The sequence below is a fragment of the Chiloscyllium plagiosum genome, chromosome 39, assembly GCF_004010195.1.
Source record: "Chiloscyllium plagiosum isolate BGI_BamShark_2017 chromosome 39, ASM401019v2, whole genome shotgun sequence".
Classification (NCBI taxonomy): domain Eukaryota; kingdom Metazoa; phylum Chordata; class Chondrichthyes; order Orectolobiformes; family Hemiscylliidae; genus Chiloscyllium; species Chiloscyllium plagiosum.
In genome coordinates, this window is record NC_057748.1 from 18,144,204 (window position 1) to 18,168,046 (window position 23,843).

The following is a 23,843-nucleotide window of genomic DNA, read 5'->3' on the forward strand; positions in this document are numbered from 1 at the left end:
TGGTACGTGTATGGAATGAGCTGCCAGAGGATGTGGTGGAGGCCGGTACAATTGCAACATTTAAGAGGCATTTTGATGGGCAAATGAATGGAAAGGGTTTGGAGGGAAATGGGCCGGGTGCTGGCAGGCGTGACTAGATTGGGTTGGGATATCTGGGTCGGCATGGACAGGTTGGACCGAAGTGTCTGTTTCCATGCTGTGTATCTCTATGACTCTATGATTCTATGTGATCTTGAACAAAATTCGCTTTTGGCAAATCTAATGTGCAATTCATGTCTGTTTGTGGTCAAGATATGAAAAAGTTTCAAATACTCACAGCTGGCTCTGCAGAGTTAAGACCGACCTTCGGATGTTTATACTGCCCTGATTTAAAGATATGGAAGATGTGGGACCAGTGGGCCTTATCACAGCGGATGGAGGTGGCGGAAATGACGACGGATGATACGCTGTATAGGGAGGTTGGTGGGGTGGTAGGTGGGGACCAGTGGGGTTCTGTCCTGGTGGCGGTTGGAGGGGCGGGGAAATGCGATAGGTGGAAAGAGGTTAAGGTGAGAGTGATAAGGTGAGGGTGATAGGCCGGAGTGGGTGATGGGGCGGAGAGGTCAGGAAGAAGATTGCAGGTTCGGAAGGTGGTGCTGAGTTCGAGGGTTGGGACTGAGACAAAGGTGGGGAGGGGAAATAAGGAAACTGGAGAAATCTGAGTTCATCCTTTGTGGTTGGAGGATTCCTAGGCGGAAGAAGAGGCGCTCCCCTCCCACTCCACCGAGGACATGCAGGTCCTTGGACTCCTCCATCGCCAGACGTGCTCCCACGAGGAGATTGAACAGTTCATCCACTTTACCAACACCTTCCACCCCGACCTCAAATTCACCTGGACCGTCTCAGACTCCTCCCTCCCTTCCTCGACCTTTCCATTTCTATCTCGAGCGACCGAATCAACACGGGCATTTAAGATGAGAGGGGGAAGTTCAAAGGAGATGTGAGGCGCATGTCTTTTACACAGAGAATAGTAGGAATCTGGTACACACTGCCTGGGTGGTGGTGGAGGCAGATACGATAGGGGTCTTTTAAGGGACTTTTAGATAAGTGCATGAAAATGCAAGGAATGGAAAGATATGGACCACTGGCAGACAGTGGGATTAGTTTAATTTGACGTCATATTTGGCACAACATCGTAGGCCGAAGAACCTATTCCTGTGATGTACAGTGTGACTGATGCTCTGTGGTCGTACTGGTCTTTAAAGCACTGGAGCCTCAAGCTAATGAGTTGTTTCCTGTGGAGCTTTGTTCAAAAATCTCATGTTGTTTTTCAAAGTGTTTGCAATGGGGTGAAACGACAGCAAATAGCATTTATATAATACCTAATATAGTGAAATCTTCCAAGATGCTTCTCGAAAGCGAAATCAGACAAAAACCAAAGGGGCAGTAGAAAAAATAATCAGTGCGGTAGATTTTTTGGTAAACCTTAAAGAAGGAAGGTGATGAAAAGAGAAATTAAGAGGTTTTAGGGCAGAGAATTCCAGAGTTCAGAGTTTGCTCAGCTGATTGGAGGATTTTTGTGGTGGGGCAGTTTGAAATCAGTGTTGCAAAAGATGCCTAAGTTAGTGCAGTGCAGGGTCTTAGATGGGCATAGAGCTGGAGAAGTTTAATGAGATGTGGAGGGGTGAGACTGGATTTGAGAACAGGAGGAGGAGAATTATGAAATGGAGACATTGATGGCCAGGTCAGCAGCAGACGGACTTGGTGCCAATTCAGGGTGCAGGCTGCAGAGAATTAGATCGAGTTGTTTTTAAATTTCTGTCCTTACTTTGCACTTGAAATGATTTTCTCTCCTTGCCAGTTCAGAGGGCCATTAACCATCACCATGGGTCTGGAGTAACATGCACTGGGTCAGATGGCAGATTTACGTCCATGAAGTCGTATTAGTGAACCAGGTTGTTTTTTATGACAGTCAGTGGTTTTGTGGTCACTATTACTGACATTAACTTTATGTTGTAGATTTATTAGTTGTATTTAAATTCCACCGGCTCTATGGTAAGATTTGACCTAATTCCCACACTATTAGCCAGGACCTTGGGATTACTAGTCCAGTAACATACAACAGAATCCCTACAGTTTGGAAGCAGACCATTTAGCCCATCGAGTCCACACCATCCCTCCAAAGAGCATCCCGTCCAGACCCACCTCCCTACCCTATCTCTGTCACCCTGAATTTCCCATGGCTAACCTACCTCGCCTGCACAAACCTAGACACAATGGGCAATTTAGCAAAGCCAATCCACCTAACCTGCACACAGAGTCATAGAGTCATATAGCATGGAAACAGACCCTTTGGTCCAACCAATCCATGCCGAACATAATCCTGAACTAAACTAGTCCCATCTGCCTGCTCCTGTCCCATTTCCCTCCAAACCTTTCCTATTCATGTATCTATCCAAATGTCTTTTAAATTTTGTAATTGTACCCGCAGCCACCACTTTTTCAGGAAGTTCATTCCACATGCAAAACACCTTCTGTACAAAGAAAATGCCTTTTATGTTTTTTTTAAATCTCTCTCCTCTCACCTTAAAAGCCCCCAGTCTTGAAATCCCCCCATCCTAGGGAAAAGACAACTACCATTAACACTATCTATACCTCTCATTATTTTATAAACTTCTATTAGTTCGCTCTGGACTTCCTATGCTCCAATGAAAAACGTCCCAGCCAATCCAGCCTTTCTTTATAATTCAAACCTTCCATACCCAGCAACATCCTGGTAAGATGTGCAGGTCAGGTGAATTGGCCATGCTAAATTGCCCGTAGTGTTAGGTAAGAGGTAAAATGTAGGGGTATGGGTGGGTTGTGCTTCGACATGGCGGTGTGGACTTGTTGGGCCGAAGGGCCTGTTTCCACACTATAAGTAATCTAATCTAATGTCCTGTACAACCTGAAGATGACGTCCCAAACTCCTATACTCAAAGGACTGAGCAATGAAGGCAAGCATGCCAAACGCCTTTTTCACCAGCCTGTCTATACGTCATGCAAACTTCAAGGAATTATAGACCTGCACCACTCGGTCCCTCTGTTCAAGAACACTACCCAAGGCCCTACCATTAATTTTATAAGCCCTATTCTTGTTTGTTGTACCAAAATGCAATACTGCACATTTATCCAGATTGAACTCCATCTGACATTTTTCAGCCCATTGACCCATTTGATCAAGATCCTTTTGTGATCTTAGAAAGCCTTCTTTACTGTCCACAATGCCACCAATTTTGGTGTCTTCCATAAATTTACTAACCATGCCTTCTATATTCTCATCCAAATTATTTATATAAATAACAAACAGAAGAGGACCCAGAACTGATCCCTGTGGAACACCGCTGGTCATAGGCCTCCAGTCCAAAAAGCAACCCTCCACCATTACCCGCTGTCTCCTGCCATTAATCCAATTGTGTATCCAATTGGCAAGCTCACCCTGAATCCCATGTGACCTAACTTTACTAATTAGACTACCATATGGAACCTTGTCAAAGGCTTTATTAAAATCCAAATAAACAATGTCTGCTGCTCTGCCATCATTAATCTTTTTGGCAGCTTCCTCAAAAAAACTCAATCAAGTCTGTGAGACATGATTTTCCTTGCACAAAACCATATTGACTATCCTTAATCAACCTTTGCCTCTCCAAATGTCCATAAATCGTATCTTTTATAATCACCTTCAACAATTTACCCACAACTGAAGACACACTCACAAGTCTATAGTTCCCTGGTTTCTCCTTACAACCTTTCTGAAACAAAAGTACAACATAAGCACCTCACCTATAGTTATAGATGATGCAAAATATTTCTGCAAGAGGTCTCGTAGTTTCCTCTCTTACTTCTCATAACTTTCTGGGACACATCAGATCAGGTCCCGGAGAATTATCCATCTCCCAAACTTCCTCTGAGAGTCATAGAGATGTGTAGCACTGAAACAGACCCTTCGGTCCAACTCATCCATGCCAACCAGATATCCCAACCCAATCGAGTCCCACCTGCCAGCATCCAGCCCATATCCCTCCAAACCCTTCCTTTTCATATACCCATCCATATGCCTTTTAAATGTTGTAATTGTACCAGTTCCATCACTTCCTCTGGCAGCCCATTCCACCCATGTACCACTTTTAGCGTGGAAAAGTTGCCCCTTAGGTCTCTTTTATATCTTTCTGCTCTCACCCTAAACCAATGCCCTCTAGTCCTGGTCTCCCTCACCCCATGGAAAACTCCTTGTCTATTTACCCTATCCATGCCCCTAATGATTTTATAAACTTCTATATAAGGTCACCCATCAGCCTCCGACACTCCAGGAAAAACAGCCCTCGCCAATTCAACCTCTTCCTATAGCTCAAATCCTCCAACCCTGACAACATCCTTGTAAATCTTTTCTGAACCCATCAAAGTTAAAACATTAAAGTTTAATTCTCTGCATTCTCTAGACTCCATTTCTTTCTCCACAGTAAAAGCTGATGCAAAATGAAAAGAGGAAAAAAAATTACAGCACAGGAACGGGCCTTTTGACCCTCCTAGCCTGGCCGATCCAGGTCCTCTCTCTAAACCTGTCGCCTATTTTCTAAAGATCTGTAACCCTCTGCTCATTCAAGTATCTGTCTCAGCGCAGAACAGGCCCTTCGGCACTCGATACATCTTAAATGACACTATCATGCCCATCTCTACCGCCTCCGCTGGCAATGCATTCCAGGCACCCACGACCCTTTGCGTAAGGAATTTTCCATGCATACCTCCCTTAAACCTTTCCACTCTCACCTTGAACTTGTGACCCCTCGTAATTGAGTCCCCCACTCTGGGGAAAAAGCTCCTTGCTATCCACCCTGTCTAAACTTCTCATGATTTTGTAGACCTCAATCAGGTCCCCCCTCAACCTCATCTTTCAAATGAAAATAATCGGAACCTACTCAACCCGTCTTCATAGCTAATGGCCTCCATTCCAGGCAAATCCTGGTAAACCTCCTCTGCACTCTCTCCAAAGCATCCACATTCTTTTGGTATTGTGGCAACAAGAACTGAGCACAGTATTCCAAATGTGGCCTAACCAAAGGCTTACACAACTGTAACATGACCTGCCAACTCTTGTACTCAATATTCTGTCTGATGAATGAAAGCATACCGCATGCCTTCTTGACCACTCTATTGACCTGCATGGCCACAATTAGGGTACAATGGAACAGCCAGATCTCTCTGTACATCAATTTTTCCCAGGGCTATTCCATTTACCTTATAGTTTGCTCTTGAATTGGATCTTCCAAAACGCATCATCTCGCATTTGTCTAGATTGAACTTCATCCCGTCATTTTTCTGCCCAACTCTCCAATCTATCTACATTCTCCTGCATTCTCTGACAGTCCCCTTCATTATCTGCTTCTCCACCAATCTTAGTGTCATCTGCAAATTTGCTAATCAGACCATCAATCCCTTCCTCCAAATCATTTATGTATATTCACTTGGTATCACTCCCACCTCCTGGGGTTCAACACTAAGATGATCTCCTTCATCTTTAAGAAGCTCTACCCACTCTCTAGTTACATCTTGCTCTTAATGTATTCGTAAAATTTCTTTGGATTATCCTTAACCTTATCTGCCAATGCTATCTCATATCCCCTTTTTGCCTTCCTGATTTCTCTCCTAAGAATGCACATACACTCTTTATATTGATTAAGAGATTCAATTGAACCAAGTTGTTTATATCTAAAATAAGATTCTCTTTTTCTCTTGACTAGAACCTGAGTATCTTTATTCATCCATGTTCCTTAATCTTACCAGCCTTACCCTTCACTCTAAAAGGAACAAAATACCTCTGAATTCCCATCATCACACTCTCGAACATCTTTGGACAGTCGGAGGAATCCCATGCCAAGATGGGGAGAATGTGCAAACTCCACCCAGATAGTTGCCCATGGATGAATCGAACATGGGTCCCTGGTGCTGTGAGACTGAAGTGCTAACCACTGAGCTCCGTATTTGCTCCATAATTGGTCAGCTAAGTCTCTGAACTCACATGACTCACACCGCACACCTTCCTCAAGTAAACTGTCCCAAATTCACAAATATCATTCATCTCCACAAGACAGTATGCAATAGCTGTACTATGCAATGGTTCCATCACAGACATCCTTCCTTTTAAACCAGGGATGTATAATTGATCATTTTTGCAACATTGCTGCAACTTGCTCCTTTTGTCAGATGTTACAGTGATAGTAAACTCTTCAACCTCACCTGACTGAAGGTCACAACCACCATGACAACCACTTTTTCTGTGTTGGTTCCTGCAATGTAAGGATTGCTGGCTGGGCCAGCACTTATTGCTCATCCCTAATCAGGTTTCAGAATGTGGTGATGAGCCACAGGCTTGAACTGCTGCAGTACTATGTGGTGTTGGTACACCCATAGTACACCTGAGAGGGCAACAGCTGAACAACGGCAACATATTTCCAGTCAGGATGGCACGCGGTTTGTGGAGAATTTGCAGGAATTTCAGAGGGGGAGTGGCATAGTGGTAATGTTGTTGGAGGCTCAGGTTGATGTTGTAAGAGCGTAGGTTCAAATTCCACCACGCCAGCCTGTGAAATTTCAACGCAATTAGTTGATAAATCTGGAATTAAAGAGTGAGTCCTAGTAATGATAACAATGAAATCATTGCCAATTGTTTAAAAAAGCCTATCTATCTCATTGATATCTTTTAAGGAAGGAAACCTGCTGCCCTTACCTGGTCTGGCCTACATGTGACTCCAGATGCATGGCAAATTGGTAAACTCTTAACTTCCATCTGAAATGGCCGAGTGAGCTAATTACAGCGACCTGCCAGAAGGCCAGACTGTAGATTGTCACTACTGCTTCTGCCTTGCCAAATATATCTAGCTACTCAGCTTCCCCATCATTGAGGCTGAGGATATTTGTGGAGTTCCTTCTGCCAGTTATTTAATTAGCCAATTACATGTCCAACAAGATGTGGGAAGACTGCAAACTTTGCTTAGATCTGTTGGCCATGAGGCTGCTAAGCTATGTCCTTCACATACTGCTTCGCTTGCTCAGTATGCAAATAGCTGAAAATGTGTTGCTGGAAAAGCGCAGCAGGTCAGGCAGCATCCAAGGAACAGGAGAATCGACGTTTCGGGCATAAGCCCTTCTTCAGGAATGAGGAAAGTGTGTCCAGCAGGCTAAGATAAAAGGTAGGGAGGAGGGACCTTGGGGGAGGGGCTTTGGAAATGCGATAGGTGGAGGGAGGTCAAGGTGAGGGTGATAGGCCGGAGTGGGGTGGGGGAGGAGGGGTCAGGAAGATGATTGCAGGTTAGGAAGGCGGTGCTGAGTTTGAGGGATTTGACTGAGACAAGGTGGGGGGAGGGGAAATGAGGAAACTGGAGAAGTCTGAGTTCATCCCCTGTGGTTGGAGGGTTCCCAGGCAGAAGATGAGGTGCTCTTCCTCCAACCGTCATGTTGCCATGGTCTGGCGATGGAGGAGTCCAAGGACCTGCATATCCTTGGTGGAGTGGGAGGAGGAGTTAAAGTGTTGGGCTACGGAGTGGTTGGGTTGGTTGGTCCGGGTGTCCCAGAGGTGTTCTCTGAAACGTTCCGCAAGTAGGCAGCCTGTCTCCCCAGTATAGAGGAGGCCACATCGGGTGCAGCGGATGCAATAGATGATGTGGGTGGAGGTGCAGGTGAATTTGTGGCGGATATGGAAGTGTCCCTTGGGGCCTTGGAGGGAAGTAAGGGGGGAGGTGTGGGCGCAAGTTTTGCATTTCTTGCAGTTGCAGGGGAAGGTCCTTGGACTCCTGACCTGCTGCGCTTTTCCAGCAACACATTTTCAGCTCTGATCTCCAGCATCTGCAGCCCTCACTTTCTCTCAGTATGCAAATAGTCCTGAGATGTCCCATCATCTGTTTTTAACTGCCTTTTGCAGCTCCTGGCATGTTGCAATGCACTGTTAATCAAACCATGTTGATGCCCTGGCTTGATGATAATGCTAGAGTGGGGAATATTTCAGATGATGAAGGTTAGAGATTGCTGTTGAATTTAATTCAGCTGCCGCTGCGCATTCTCTGGATGCCTAGTTTTGAGTTGCTCGATGTGTAATGAGTGTAACCCATTGAGCATGATGTAGCCTCCTCACTAATTTCCCAATTACTTCAAAAGTTTACCCCAGTGCATCATCCAAAGACTTAAAACCAGATTCCTGGTCTACATATGACTCCAGACCACAACAATGTGATTGACTCTCACCAGCCCTCTACAATGGCCAAGCAAGCCACTTAGTTCTGTCAATCTTAGGGCAATGAGGGATGGGAAATATATGTTGGCCCACCCACATCTAACAGTGACTTTTTTTTTAATTCAAGTACAGGAATAAAGGAGCTTTGCTATAATTGCCCAGGTGTTTGTTGAGAGAACATCTTGGAAACAACATATAGTTTTGGTCATCCAGTTTAAGGAAAGATGTACTTGCAGCAAAGGTCAGTGAAGATTGCTCCCTGGAATGAGGGGGTTGTCCAATTAAATAGGTCCACGTCATTGAAGTTTAGAAGAATTAGAAGCATACAAGATGCTGAAGGGGTTTGACAAGGTAGACACTGAGAATTGTTTCTGCAGGTTGGGAAATCTAAAACATGTGGACATTGTCTTGGGATAAGGAACCGATCATTTAGAACTGAGGTGAGGAGAAATTACTTCGTTCAGAGGATTGTGAATCTTGGAATCCTCTACCCTGGTGGATTGTGGGTTCTCCATCGCTGGTCTCTCAGGGAATAAAGGAAAGTGGGAATCAAGTATCCTCCTTCTATTTGGAGAAATGCATTTTTACATTGTACAATTGTAGCCTGCTATCTTGTGACCTCCGCTGGAACATTAAAACGCATGACATGAACACAATATTGAAAGTGTTCAGCTGAAATTTGTTGATTTTCAAAGCTATAAGAGAGCCAGCTACTGTAAAAAAAAAACAACACAAGGACGAATTAGAACAGAAGTTCATGGAATGCCCTGCCAGTAGCAGTGGTGGACTCTCCCTCATTATGGGCATTTAAGCGGGCATTGGATAGGCATATGGAGGATAGTGGGCTAGTGTAGGTTAGGGGGCTAGTGTAGATTAGGTGGGCTTGGATCGGTGCAACATCGAGGGCCGAAGGGCCTGTACTGCGCTGTATTCTTCTATGTTCTATGTAGAAGTCTGCAATTTTGAAGTGTTTGATGAGTCAGAGTGGCAGTGCATTTTCCAGTCTCTAATGCTATGGAAATGAAATGTGATGTGAGACACAACTGGGATTCCTTAGTGGCAAAACTATAAGGAAGCTACAGAATTGAATAGCCTGAATGGATAAGTGGACAATTCTATTATTCAGCACATTCCTGATAAAGAGCTTATACTCAAAATGTCAACTCTCCTGCTCCTCAGATGCTGCCTGACCGGCTGAGCTTTTCCAGTGCCACACTTTTTGACTCTGATCTCCAGCATCTGCAGTCCTCACTTTCTCCAATTCTATTATCCTTGCTGAAGAAAGATTACTGCAAATTTTATTACATCCTAGCAGGAGCAGAAAAGCCAGTCTGGATACATATTGAAGGCTTTGAGGACAGTTTGAGCACTTTACTAAGAAATGGTTTCAGGAAAATGGAGGTAAGTTGGCTGGATAACTAGTTTGTGATGCAGAGTGACACCAACATTGTGGGTTCAACTTCCCCCGCCAGCTAATGTTACCATGAAGAAATTAGGATTCACCCTCTCAATCTCTTCCTCTTCCCTGAGAAGTGGTGACCCACAGGTTAAACTCTGTAATGGGAGAGCAGACCTATTATCTGATAAGATAACAGTGACTTAACCTTGACCTTCAACAACAGTTCTAAAGAAGGGTCACTGAACTCGAAACATTAACTCTGATTTCTCTCCACAGATGCTGCCAGACCAGCTGAGGTTTTCTGTTTATGTTTCTGATTTTCAGAATCCACAGTTCTTTAATTTTTTTAACCTTTATTTGGAAAAATTCCAGCAAAAGGCCATTGTATTGAATATACATTTACATAAAAGAAGGCATATCGAACTTGGGGAAAGCAATGCTCTGACTAAAAGAAATTGAGTTACTTTGTACTTGTATTTGGCTATAAAAATGCAAAGCAAGCCTAGAAAGCTGGCTGTGGAGAAACGTTAGATGATGATTCTGACAAATCACTATATACTACACAAGATTGTCAGGTCTAAAGGTAATAAATGAGTTGCAACTGTTGGAATTTTGACGACAGAGAGGAGGTCATCAAGTGAATGGGAAGTATCAGATAAACACTTCACGCACCTGTACAAAGTGAGTCCAGACAGTGACCCAAAACAGATTAGATTAGATTAGATTACAGTGTGGAAACAGGCCCTTCGGCCCAACAAGTCCACACCGACCCGCCGAAGCGAAACCCACCCATACCCCTACATTTACCCCTTACCTAACACTAGGGGCAATTTAGTATGGCCAATTCACCTAACCTGCACATCTTTGGACTGTGGGAGGAAACCGGAGCACCCGGAGGAAACCCACGCAGACACGGGGAGAACGTGCAAACTCCACACAGTCAGTCGCCTGAATCGGGAATTGAACCCGGGTCTCTGGCGCTGCGAGGCAGCAGTGCTAACCACTGTGCCACCGTGCCGCCCACAACAGAAGCCCCTCAAGGTAAGATTGAAGCTATGTAATGGAACCATCATCATCCCTAGAGGATAAAAGAAGCTGAGGGATCAAAACACTGGGAAGAATGAATGTCTGCAGTTCCAGTGAGTAGACATTAAGCAAAATTCACTTAGCTCTGCTGAAGCAAGTTGAAAAGCTTGGGCTGGTGACCTTACACATGCCAGAATACTGTTCCATAGACCTAAAAATCGTTGACTGATGAACATCTCCTATATGATTACAAAGTTAAATGTCTTCCTGGTGAATAAAGGGGATAACAGCATGAGACCAACTGGGTGTCTGTCAAGGAGATTTCCTGTTGCCCTCAATTCCAGCCTGAAAGACATGATTGAGGAGCTGGAAAAAAAGGCAGGAATCAAGAAAGTAACAACTTTTACGTATCAGATTAGCAACATAGTGGGAAAAAGCTTGGAAAACTGAGAGTATGCATCAATCCAAAGCTTTGAAGAGATCTCATTACTGCATGCTAACCATTGAAGACATTTCTTAACAACCTGCCAAGGTAAAAGCCTTTAGTAGCCCCACTATGAAGGATGGTTACTGACAAATGAAGCTGGATGAAAGCAGCAATTTTCTAACCACGTTCTGGATGTCATTCAGGAGTTACAAATGGTTGAGTATGCCATGAGGTATAATCAGTGCTCCGCAAAGGTATCAACACAGACAGTGCAAGATAGTCAGTGAATTCCCAGAGTTGACGTTATTGTGGACTATTTGTTCATTTATGGATGTGGAGGTATGATAGAAGAAGCCATCATAGTCAAGTATTGGATCCTAGGGAGAGATCACTAGATGAACCTGAACTGGAAAAAGATTCAATTAAAAATGCCTGCAGTTGCATACGTTGGTCATGTACCGACAGCAAAGGGACTTCACCTGCACCCTGACAAGGTGAGAGTTGGAGCAGAGATGCATCAATCAACAGATGTGAACATGTTGCACAACTTTGTTGGCTTTGTAAACAATGTAGCAAAAAAAAATTGTCAACCTCTATTCAAGCTCACTGCAAAGGATTTGCAGCAGTGTTGGGCAGCAGAAAACAAAGCAGCTTTCATGAGACTCAAATAATGAGTGATGGTAACTGCCAGTCATGTAATATCAATGAAGGAGGCACCTGGCATTTGTGATGCTAGTGAAGCAAGTCTTGGAGCAGTGCTCATACAGCAGGGGCAATGAGTTACATTTGCATGCAGGGAGCTAATGCAAACAAAATGATGATACAATGAGATCAAGAAAGGGAGACTGGCTATTGCCTTTACTTTTGAGCATTTTATTCGGTACCTGTTTGGGAGAGACAAAGTGACAGCAGAGACTTCAAGCCACTTCAAAGCATCTTGCTCAAATTATTTTTATCAGAAACTTGTCAGAAGTTTCTGCCAAGAATGTACCTTTTCAAAATTAATATTGTGGGATGTGGACTTCACTGATTAGCCAGCATTTATTGTCCATCCCTAGTTAGCCTTGAGAACATGGTGGTGAGCTGCCTTCTTAGAGTCTAGCTACAGTTCATCTGCTGTGGGTTGACCCACAATGACACAGGGGAGGGAATTCCAGGATTTTGACTCCGTGACAGTGAAGGATAGTGAGTAGCTTGGAGGGGAACTTGAAGGTGGTGGTGTTCCCATGTATCTGTTGCCCTTGTTCTTCTAGATGGAAGTGGTTGTGGGTTTAGAAGGTGCTGTCTGACGATCTTTGGTGAATTTCTGCAGTGCACCTTGAAGATAGTATACACCACTACTACTGAGTGTTGGTGGTAGAGGTAATGGATGTTTGTGAATGTAGTGCCAATCAAATGGGCGGTTTTGTCCTGGATGATGTCAAGCTTCTTGAGTATTGTTGGAGCTGCACTCATCCAGACAAGTGGGGAGTATTCCATCACACTCCCAACTTGTGCTTTGTCGATGGTGGACAGGCTTTGGGAAGACAGGAGTTGAGTTACTTGCTGCAGTATTCCTAGCCTCTGACCTGTTCTTGTAGTCAGTGTGTTTATGTGGTGACTCCAGTTGAGTTTCAGGTCATTGATAATCCCCAAGGAGTTGATTCAGTCATGGTAACACCATTGGATGTCAATGGGTAGTGGTTAGATTGTCTCCTATTGATGATATTCATTGCCTGACCATTTGTGTAGCGTGAATATTACTTGCCACTTGTCAGCCCAAGCATGGATATTATCCAGATCTTGTTGCATTTGAACATGGACTTCATTTATAGTGATATCATTTAGACATGATGTAAAAACAAGGGAAGCAAATTAACATAGCAGACATATTGTCGAGAGCAGTACTGTCTGTGAAAAATGTTGAAGCTGTCAAGATAGTGTGTGAAATCTTCCACATTCCATATGAATCAACACTCAACTTCCTCTGGAAGCCATTAACCCAGCAAAGACATGGAATCTGAAAGACAGTGCCTTGCTCAAATCAAGCAAATAGTACAAAATGCAATACTCCAAGTGATTCAGGAAGTGGTGATGAAATGTTGGACTGAAACCATCAAAGACACTTGCTATAAACGAGTATTGGTCAGACAGAATGTTGTGATAGCCCAAAATCACATCTTGTATAAAATAATTTTCCTGAAGGACATGAGAAAATGGATGCATCCATGTAAACCATCAATGAATCGAGTCTAATGTGAGGAAGACATGAGGAGTGCTGAACTGCCTAAATGAAGGACCAGATCACATGCAAGATAAGCAAGCTGAAGAGCTGCTCACGTTTCATGATGTCCCACAGAGAATATGGATGAAGTTTGGTGAAGATCTCCTCAATCTCACAAATACTAATTTTTTTTTGTCACTATCGGCTTCTATTCTAACTAAAGGTAGGCACACTAGCTGACATCAATGATTACGGTGATGTTACAGAATGACTGAAAGTGTACTTCAGGCATTATTACATTCTGGACATTGTAATGAGCAATAATGCACCTCAGTACAAGTGAAAATGTCAAGCAGTTCAAAAATAATTAGGGAATTCAACACCATACATCATCTCCACGTGAATCCTAATCAAATTAAAAGTCTTGGGTGACAATGAAAATCACTTAATGAATCAAAAATAAATCAAGCAAATGCAGCACAGACTTGACCATGGCAATCCTAGAGTCACTTAAGGCATGGAAAATAATCTGTTTCAAAAAGATATGATGTTGCACCCAAACTACTTTGAAAAATCGACTGAAATCAGAAATAGGTGGTGTAGTGGACAGAGAAGAAAATTATCTCAGAGTGCGATAAGACCTTGGTTAGGTGAGCCAATGAGCCAAGGAGTGGCAGATGGAGTTTTAATTTAGACAAATGTGAGGTGTTATATTTTGATCAGGTAAACCAGGACAGGACTTATACAGTTAATGATAGGACCTGTTGCAAAGAGACCTAGTGGTGCAGGTGCATAGTTTCTTGGAAGTGGAGACAGTGGTGAAGAATGCTTTTGGCACCCTTGCCCTCATTGGTCAGAATGCTGCATATCAGAGTTGGAATGTCATGTGGCTGTACAGGACATTGATGAGGCCACTTTTGGAATACTGTGTACAATTCCAATCACCATTTTCTCAGAGGGATGTCCTTAAACTTGAGAGGGTGCAGAAAAGATTTACAAGGATGTTGCCAGGCTGGAGGGCTTGAGTTATAGAGAGAGAGACTGAGTAGGCTGGGACTTTTGTCCCTGGAAATTGGAGCTGAGTGGTGACCTTCTGACCAGAGCCTTATAGAGCCTCAGAAGTACATCTTTGCTTTTATATTCAAGTCGTCTCAAAATAAATGCCATCATTGCATTTACCTTCTTAACTAGTGACTCAATCTGCAAGTTTACTTTGAGAGAATTCTGGTCTCTTTGCACTTCAGACTTATGAATTTTCTCCCTGTTTAGAGAAGAGTCCATGCCTTTATTCTTCATATCAAAGAGCACGACTTCACACTTACCCCGTTGTACTCCATCTGCCACTTCTTTGCCCAACTCCTAACCTGTACAAATCATTCTGCAGCCTCCCTGCCTCCTCACTGCTATCTGTCCCTCTACTTATCTTTGTAACATTCGAGGGCGGCATGGTGGCACAGTGGTTAGCACTGTTGCCTCACAGCGCCAGAGACCGGGTTCAATTCCTGCCTCAGGCGACTGACTGTGTGGAGTTTGCACATTCTCCCTGTGTCTGCGTGGGTTTCCTTCGGGTGCTCCGGTTTCCTCCCACAGTCCAAAAATGTGCAGGTCAGGGTGGATTGGCCATGCTAAATTGCCCGTAGTGTTAGGTGAAGAGATAAATGTAAGGGTGTGGGTCTGGGTGGGTTGCGCTTCAGAAGGTCAGTGTGGACTTGTTGGGCCGAAGGGCCTGTTTCCACACTGTAAGTAATCTAATCTAATCTGAAAACCTAGCCAGAATGCCCTCAGTTCCTTCGTCTAGATCATTAATGTGTAAAGTGACAAGTTGTGGTCCCAAGACTGAGCTTTGTAGAACATCACTTGTCACCAGCTACCATCCTGAGAAAGACCCTTTCATCCCAACTGTCTGCTTTCTGCCAGACAGCCAAGCTTCTATCCATGCTAGCACCTTGCCTCTAACACCATGGGCCCTTATCTTACTCAGCAGCCTTCTGTGTGGCACTTTGTCAAAGGCCTCCTTGAAGTCCAGATAGATAACATCCATTGGTTCTCCTTGGTCTAACATACTCATTACTTCCTCAAAGAATTCTAGCAGATTTGTCAGGTATGACCTCCCCTTGATAACTTTGCCCTGTTTTACCATGCATTTTCAAGTATTCAGAAATCTCATCTTTCACAGTAGATTCCAGGATCTTACCCACGACCAAGGTTAGGCTAATTGGTATGTAACTTTCCGTTTTTTTGCCTTACTCCCTTTTTAAACAGGGGTGTCACGTTAGTGATTTTCCAATCCTCCGGTCCAGGTGATTTATTCACCTTCAGACCATTCAATTTTTACAGCACCTTCTCCTTGGAGAGGACCACCATACTCAGCTCGGCCCCTCACTCTCTTGAATCTTTGGGATATTATTCATGTCTCACATCATGAAGACTGGCGCGAAGTAATTATTCAGTTCATTTGTCCCCCACTACTGTCTCTTCAGTGTAATGTCCACTTTTGCCTCTCTCTTGCCCAACATATATTTAAATATATCAAATGAACTGCCAATAACAATGCACATGTGCACCATTAGAAGACCTGCATGCTTTAAAGATAATGTATGCAATGCACATGTAAAGATTAGTGAAAGTTGACAGGTTAGAATTGCCAATCAGTTTTTGTTTGAGAATGATAATTTTTATTATTGCCCATGTATATTACGTACCTTGTAACTGCAAATGATACTGCACTTTTTTTTTAACAAAAAGGTGAATATTTTGAGAAATGCATTTGTACATAGTACATCTGTGGCTTACCGTAGTTATACAACCTCTGCTCTACCTTGTTTAGAAGTAGTATTACTAAGTGGAAGTCGACACCCCTCTGATAATTAAAACCAAAACATCTAGAAAAGATCGCCTCACCTCATAATCTGGTAAAAGAAGTGTGAAAAGTGGTATAACTTACCTCTTACACCCAATCTGTTATATATCTAAGTCCAACAGTGAACAAATTAACAGAATTACTAACAAACCGGACAGTTACCCCCTGAGTACTAACTATTTCCTAACTGAACTAAATTCTATTGGAATGAATGCTGTTCAAATAAAGGCAAGTCCCATTTATATAACCCCAATTAATAAGCAGTAAATTAAAACTTAATCTCTCCAAGTTCACACAGTCTCTATCTTCTCCACTTTATCTCCAATCTTCTTTCTGCTGATCTCATGTCACAAACACCTTTCTTCTGATGATTTTTCTGTGAGGATTTTGAGCTGGAAATACCGTGGTAGCTTCGGATGGGTCTTTTTAAAGAGCTTAACAGTTTTTTTTGAAAGCCAGGTTTGTCTCTCAGATTGCAAACTTGCTTTTGCTGCAGCTTGGGTTTGGCTCTCCCTTCAGATGACAGTTGGCTCTCTCCTGATTTTCAAAAAACACTTTCTTAAATACCACCGCTGACACAACAAATTCTTGTAATATGATTGGTTTCAGTTTGTCAACGCCATCAGTTTTTAAATTCAATTGGCTTTGAATTTCTGAATGTTTGATTTAAGTTAATTCAAACTCATCATCAAAACAAACCTAAGGTATCCAGTAATGAAGCCAATTGTTACCTGTTTCAATTTTACCATTCCCCACCTGCTCACAGACCCCTTCTCTGTTTAACTTTAAGCTTAACAACCTCTTTATCATTTAAAGGGACCCCACACTGCTTTTCAATTCACGATTATTCTAAACAAATTTGAACACGAGTCGGAGAGTATGGTGCTAGAAAAACACAACAGTGAGGCAGCATCCAAGAAGCAGGAAAATCGATGTTTTGAGCATAAGCTCTTCATCAGAAATCTTTCCAACACCACACTCTTCGTCTCTGACCTCGAGCATTGGCAGTGCTCACTTTCACCCTTCGCAACAGTAGACGCCATTAAAACATATTACACAAAATACCTCCAACCCTACTTCATGTGACCCGATCATATTCTCCCTTATTTGCTCATCTAGCTTCCCTTAAATGTATCTATGGTATTTGCTTCAAAATCCTGGAGTTTCCTTCCTAACAACATTGTGGGTGTACCTATATCCCATGATCTGAAGTATTTCAAGAAGGTGGCTCACCAACACCTTCTCAAAGGCAATATGGAAATAGGCAATAACTACTGACATAGCCAGTGGCACCCACATCCTGTCAATTAATGAAAAATGAGTCTATGTGGTGACAGGTTCCATATTCTGGGTAATGACCTGAATTAATCATTGGATTTTTTAGTAATCATCTGCCCTACTTTTATGATCCACAGTTTTGGACTCTCCCAGGAAATAAAAACGTTCTGTCTTTTTCAGTTCTATCAAATCCTTCCATAATTTTAAAGCCTCCTATTGGTTCGCCCATCAGTCTTCTCCTTTCTAGAAGAAACAGCCTCAGACTGTTCAATCTTTTTTGATGGTTATATAACCATTCAGACTGAATGAGAAGTACAAATTATCCACAAGATAAGAAATTATACCAGAATTTGTTTGAAGTTCAGTTTTTCTTCCCAGTTTCGATGCAGCTAGTGTTATATTTTTCACTTGCACCTTTAAATCTAATACATTCTTTTTTGGAATGCGTAAAGTTTCTGAAATGTGTCATAGTTTTGAGCCACCAATTATCAATAAACCAAACATTTTATCACCTTGAAACAAGTAATTCTTCCTGCTATTTCTTTTAAATGTGCTTCTTAAGTTTGCTTTTCATTTATTCTGATTTGTGTCTTCTAATCTATTCCTGTTAGCTTATTGTGAAGTATTTTTCTATTTACCTAAACAAGACCATTTAATATTTAAACTCCTTTATTTGGTTCCAGATTCCAGATTGTAAGCATTGAGCTTCTCCACTTTCTCCTCATAATCTGTAGACTTAGGATCAATGGAGTTGATCAAATGGTTTTATAACATGGGCATGAATCACAGCATTTTTTTGGGGGGAATTGATTCAGCTGGTGCATCCAGCCTGGCCATGATAATGTTTGCCAGTCTCATGACTAGCTTCTTGCTCCCTCTGATCCTTCCATGTTCCTGCCCTCTACAGCCATGTAAACGGTGGGAAGGGGCCACTGCAGGGAAATGATGCTGAAATCCCTCTCCAACATACCCAAGTGATAAAAAACAGCCCTGCAAATCATGTGAGCCAAGTCTCAGGTATAAAGACATTTGCATCTATATGAGGTGATCTCTGCCTCAATCATTAAACTACAAGTTAGATTATCCACATCCCAAACAACATAACTAGCACATTGTAGACAAGGCAAAGTGATTCACAACCAACAAAGTGTACCTAGATTCTGCAGTCCTGCCACATCCAGTCGTGAATGGTGGTGAACAATTAGCCATCTCACTGGAGGACAAAGCTGTGCAAATATCCCCATCCTCAATGATGGAGGAGGCTTGCACATTAGTGTAAAATCTAAGATCCATCTAGGCCTCCTCCAGACAGCCTCAGCATCACAGATGCCAGATATTCCACATAATATCAAGAAATGGCTGAAGGCACTGGACAGCAGCCTGACAACATTCCAGCAGTGGAGCTAAAAGACTTGTTCTTCAGAGCCTGCCATTCCCTAGCCAAGCTGTTCCTGTACAGCTACAACATTGACAATGTGGAAAATTGCATAGAGATGTCCTGCACACACAAAGCAGGATAAATCCAGCCTGATCAATTAATGCCCCATCAATCTACACTTGGTCATCAGCAAAGCGATGGAAGGTATCATCAACTGTGCTATCAAGCAGCACTTCTTGTTGTGAATGTTTCAGCCTCATCATTTGTATGGATTGGCTGGGCTCCACCATCGTACATAATTTTTAAAGTGTAGAGGTCTTCTGGAGGTGCATACGTGCATTGCTAATGGATGTTCATCTCGTATCTGGCCATTCACAGACTGATGTTCCATCTCCAGGGAGTATCGTTCACATAGTGGGTACTGATGCTATGCTAACTGTTGCTGATTCATTCCCTTTGTTGGAGAGTGATGGACCTGTGGAATTAATAGTTTTTCCTGCATTCTGAGCAGTTGGTAATATTATGTATTCCGAATCAGCTGTCTGCTATGAAAGAGCAGCTTCTTTAATTTGACGTTGTCTAGTGTGCAGTTGTGACAGTATTGCTGGGCATTCATGGTCATCATGTGTAATTGCAGTAACAACCACCTTACATATGTTCCAAGCTGCCATAGGCTGACTCTTGTTGAAAGCTGAAGATGTTTGCACTCTGACTAACTCTCCAGGGGCCAGTTCTAGCAATGATCTGGCAGTTTACTCAAGGTGAAATCTGGCTTTCTCCCATTTCGCTTTGATTCTGCCACTCACTGCTGTTACCTTTTGAGCTTCTGTTGACTTTTAGATGAGACCTAACATTTGTTGTTGGATTAGATTATTTTCCATGCCTTTGGTAAGTGTATTACTCCAATCTAGGATTGCCATGGCCAAGCCTTTGCTGGATTTGCTCAATTTCTTTATGGTGAGAAAGCCTCCTCGTGGCTAATCCGACTAGGTGTCAAGCTCCAAAAATCTTAAGGAAACTTTGGGTTGGGTAGTGGCTCATAACCCTAATAAATCTTTATGTTTTTCTGTGCAGCCTTCAGACTCCAGTGCCAAGCCAGGACAAAAGAAGAGCAACCTCAGCTCCCAGGTTCAGCTCCACCAGCCCTTCACAGCACATCACTGAGGAGAAACTGTCCCAAGCCTCAAAGGAGAACCACCAAAGTCTTCCTCCCTGCCCTCACCAGCTCAGAGCCATTCACCATGTTGGCTTTAGAGTAGGTTCGGGGTCACACTCTGAATGCAGCACTAACATAGACCCATAGCTATAGTTGAAAGTAATAGCTGAGGCTTCTGACACTCCGAGGACTGCTGGAGAACAGGCTTCTGCTCACCTCAGTCCAGGTGAGGACCCTGTGGATCTAGGCAACAGTAAGCTGACAGAGAGGTACGGCAACTGCTCTGCCCAGGATCATAAGAAACTACAGAGAGTTGTGCATACAGCCCAGTGCATCACTCAAGCCAACCTTCCATCCACTGACTCCATCTACCTTTTCCGCTGCCTCAGAAAGGCAGTCAACATCATCAAAGACACCTCCCACCCCGGTTATAATCTCTCCAACCTCTTTTGTCGGGCAGAAGGTACAAAAGCTTAAACACACGTACAAACAGATTAGAAAACAGCTGCTTCCCCGCTATTAATAGACTTCTAAATGGACCTCTCAAATGTTAAATTTAATGTTGATCTCCTTCTTTGTGCACCTTCTCTGCAGCCATAACATTGTATTGCTCACTCTGTTCTATTACCCTAATGCACTCTATATGGTATGATCTGCCTGTATTGCACGCAAAACAAAACTTTTCACTGTACCTAGGAACATGTGATACTAATAAGTCAAATTAAGTGGCAGAGGTTCCAGCAATCATCTCTACAATGGACCGAAGGGCACAGGAGTCTGCCCATGTTTTATCTGATGTTATGGCTTGTATTTGCTAGATATATGCAGGGCCTTTCACTTCTTTGCTCGAGCTATGTGTATATTCATTTGGCCTAGGTGACAGGGCAGCCAAGGGCCAAAGATTGTCATCTCAGGAAACTGCAGAGGTGCCCTGCCACACTATATCCCTCTGCCTGGGTCCCAAATACCTCCATCTTGTCAGAGCCAGAATGTTTCATGCTGTACTGTGCAGGAGTCTGGCAGCAAACCAGAGTGCTGTGGGCCTCAAACAATCAGAGGACGGCCAATAAAGTCAGCTGATGTAAGGCAGAAAACAGACAGCACTTTTTTGAAGTTCATCTCTGTCTCAGCTGAGGTAGCATCACGATGCAGAGGTTGGAAAAGTAAAATTAAAGAACACTGAAGTCATGTTAAGTGCACAGGTGTCACCCTTCTGGATTTAATGATACTTAACACAAACAAAGCACTTTGTATGACAGTCCTTTGGTCTCCTTCAACCTGCTAAGGCTTCTGAATGTTTGTTTTTCATGTGGACTACCCTGAGGAGTGATGATCATACTGGACACTCTTGCACTTCATGTGCAGCAGTTTAAAGAGCACTGAAGTTCTAATTCTCTAGTGTAATCAGAAAAAAACATAACCTCCAGAAAGCAGGAGGTTAAACAAGATTGTTTGGACAGGGTGGCACCATGGTTGAATGGTTAGCACTGCTGCCTCACAGTGCCAGGTACCTGGGTTCGATTCCAGCCTCCGGCAACTCTCTACATGGAGTTTGCACATTCTCCTCGTCGCTACGTGGGTTTCCACTGGGTGCTGCAGTTTCCTCCCACAATCCAAAGATCTTCAGGTTAGGCAGATTGGGTGTACTACATTTCCCCATAGTGTGCAAACTATCTATAGTGAATGTGGGTTTATAGGGTAAGGGTCTGAGTCGTGTTTCTCTCTTTCCTAATGCTACCACGTAGAGGATATTACAGCCCCAATCTTTGCATTCTTTCTGTGCACACAGTAATTAGCACAACATGACCCTTGTAGCCATTACAGAAAACTAGTATGCAGGTACAGCAGGAGATAAAGAAGGCAAATGGAATTTTAGCAATTATTGTTTTGGAATATAAAAATAGTGAAGTATTGTTGCAATTATACAAAGCATTTCTGAGACTCCACCTGGAATATTGTGTACAATTTTGGACCCCTTACCTGAGGACGGGTGTAGTTTTTGTACACCTGTACCAGAGACAGTTCTGAGGAGGTTCACAAGATTGATTCCAGAGAGATGAGGGGTTTCTCTCATGAAGAGAGATTGAACAGTTTAAGCCTATACTCTCTGGAGTTTAGAAGAAATGTAGAATGCTATTGGAATTGACAAAGTAGATGTAGAGAGGATGTTTCCTTATCTAGGCCAACTTAGAAAGAGAGGTCATGGTTTTAGGTTAAGGGGGAACAGATTTAAAACAGAGATGAAGAGAAATTACTTCTCTTATAAGGTCATGAAGCTGTGGAATTCACTTATCCCAGAGTGCATTGGATGCTGGGACACTGAGTAAATTTAAGGAGGAGACAGATCTTTAATTAGTAATGGGTTGAAGGATTGTGCAGAATGGGCAGAAATGGAAGTTGAGCCTGAAATGTGATCAACCATCATCATGTTGAACGGTAGAGCTACAATCTTGGAATATACAACCTGCAGAACAGTTTCCTCCTCATGTTCTTAACTTTCAGATAGACCGGCCTTTGAGAGTTCTTGCATGGCTGAGTATAGAATAAGGTGAAAGTGAGGTCTGCAGATGCTGGAGATCAGAGCTGAAAATGTGTTGCTGGAAAAGCGCAGCAGGTCAGGCAGCATCCAAGGAACAGGAGAATCGACGTTTCGGGCAAAAGCCCTTCTTCAGGAAGAAAATTTATTCCCGAAACGTCGATTCTCCTGCTCCTTGGATGCTGCCTGACCTGCTGCGCTTTTCCAGCAACACATTTTCAGCTGAGTATAGATTAACTCCACCAACATCACTTCTGTAGGTGATTCCTAGATACTCCTCTTGTTAATGAATGACAGGGTGTGGTTGGATGTTGGGGTTAGGAGTAGTGTGAACTTATTCACCTTCATTCTGAACTAAGTGCCACACTTCAGTGCAAAACCCTGCAATTGAGTGTCTGAATAACAGGATTTTTCAGTTACTGTTTGGCTTTCCTCAGCTGTGTGCATTTCACACTTTGAGACCACATGAAAGGTGTATAACACATATTTTAGGATTTGAAAACAGAGAAAAATGGATATAGGTCAGTTCTGTGAAGACAATGTTTTTAAATAGATCAGAAAGTCATTTGAAACAGTCACCCAAGTTAATACATTCAAATAAAGCATGTGGCTACACTCAAGTGCCTGGGAGAACCCCTGTAGTGTAAATGAAGGTAATTTTTATATTGCTGAGTTTACAACAGTTTAGTTTTGACTTTAGAACAGAAGGTTCAAGGAATTAATTTCAAAGAACTAGATTTTCATATCAAAATGGAGAATAGTTTCTCCTATCAGGGGATAGAGCTTTTAGTTCAGTAGAATTGGGAACCATAGCCAAGGTGTTGCAGTTTGTGAATCTTCCAATCGAGAAGAGTTTGGATAAAAATCTTCAAGTTACTAAAACTGAAACGGAACTGAACTGGTGTATCAGAATTATGAAAGATTCAACTCTGTTAATTAAACATATGTTGAAAATGTGTTGCTGGAAAAGTGCAGCAGGTCAGGCAGCATCCAAGGAGCAGGAGAATCGACGTTTCGGGCATGAGCCCTTCTTTCGGAATGAGGAAAGTGTGCCAAGCGGGCTAAGATAAAAGGTAGGGAGGAGGGACTTGGGGGAGGGGCGTTGGAAATGCGATAGGTGGAAGGAGGTTAAGGTGAGAGTGATAGGCCGGAGTGGGGATAGGGGCGGAGAGGTCAGGAAGAAGATTGCACCCCCACTCCGGCCTATCACCCTCACCTTAACCTCCTTCCACCTATTGCATTTCCAACACCCCTCCCCCAAGTCCCTCCTCCCTACCTTTTATCTTAGCCCGCTTGGCACACTTTCCTCATTCCTGAAGAAGGGCTCATGCCCGAAAC

The 23,843-nt window shown here is 43.1% G+C and overlaps 1 long non-coding RNA gene across 2 annotated transcripts in view; it reads left to right on the forward strand.

Moving 5' to 3' along the window:
* The window catches only part of LOC122541984, a 32,787-nt gene extending 12,403 nt beyond the window's left edge, over window positions 1–20,384 (forward strand). For both annotated transcript variants that reach the window (XR_006309736.1, XR_006309735.1), the window contains exon 4: window positions 19,888–20,384. This is a non-coding gene — a long non-coding RNA (uncharacterized LOC122541984). The remainder of the gene's footprint in view (window positions 1–19,887) is intronic.
* The last annotated feature ends 3,459 nt before the right edge of the window (window positions 20,385–23,843 follow it).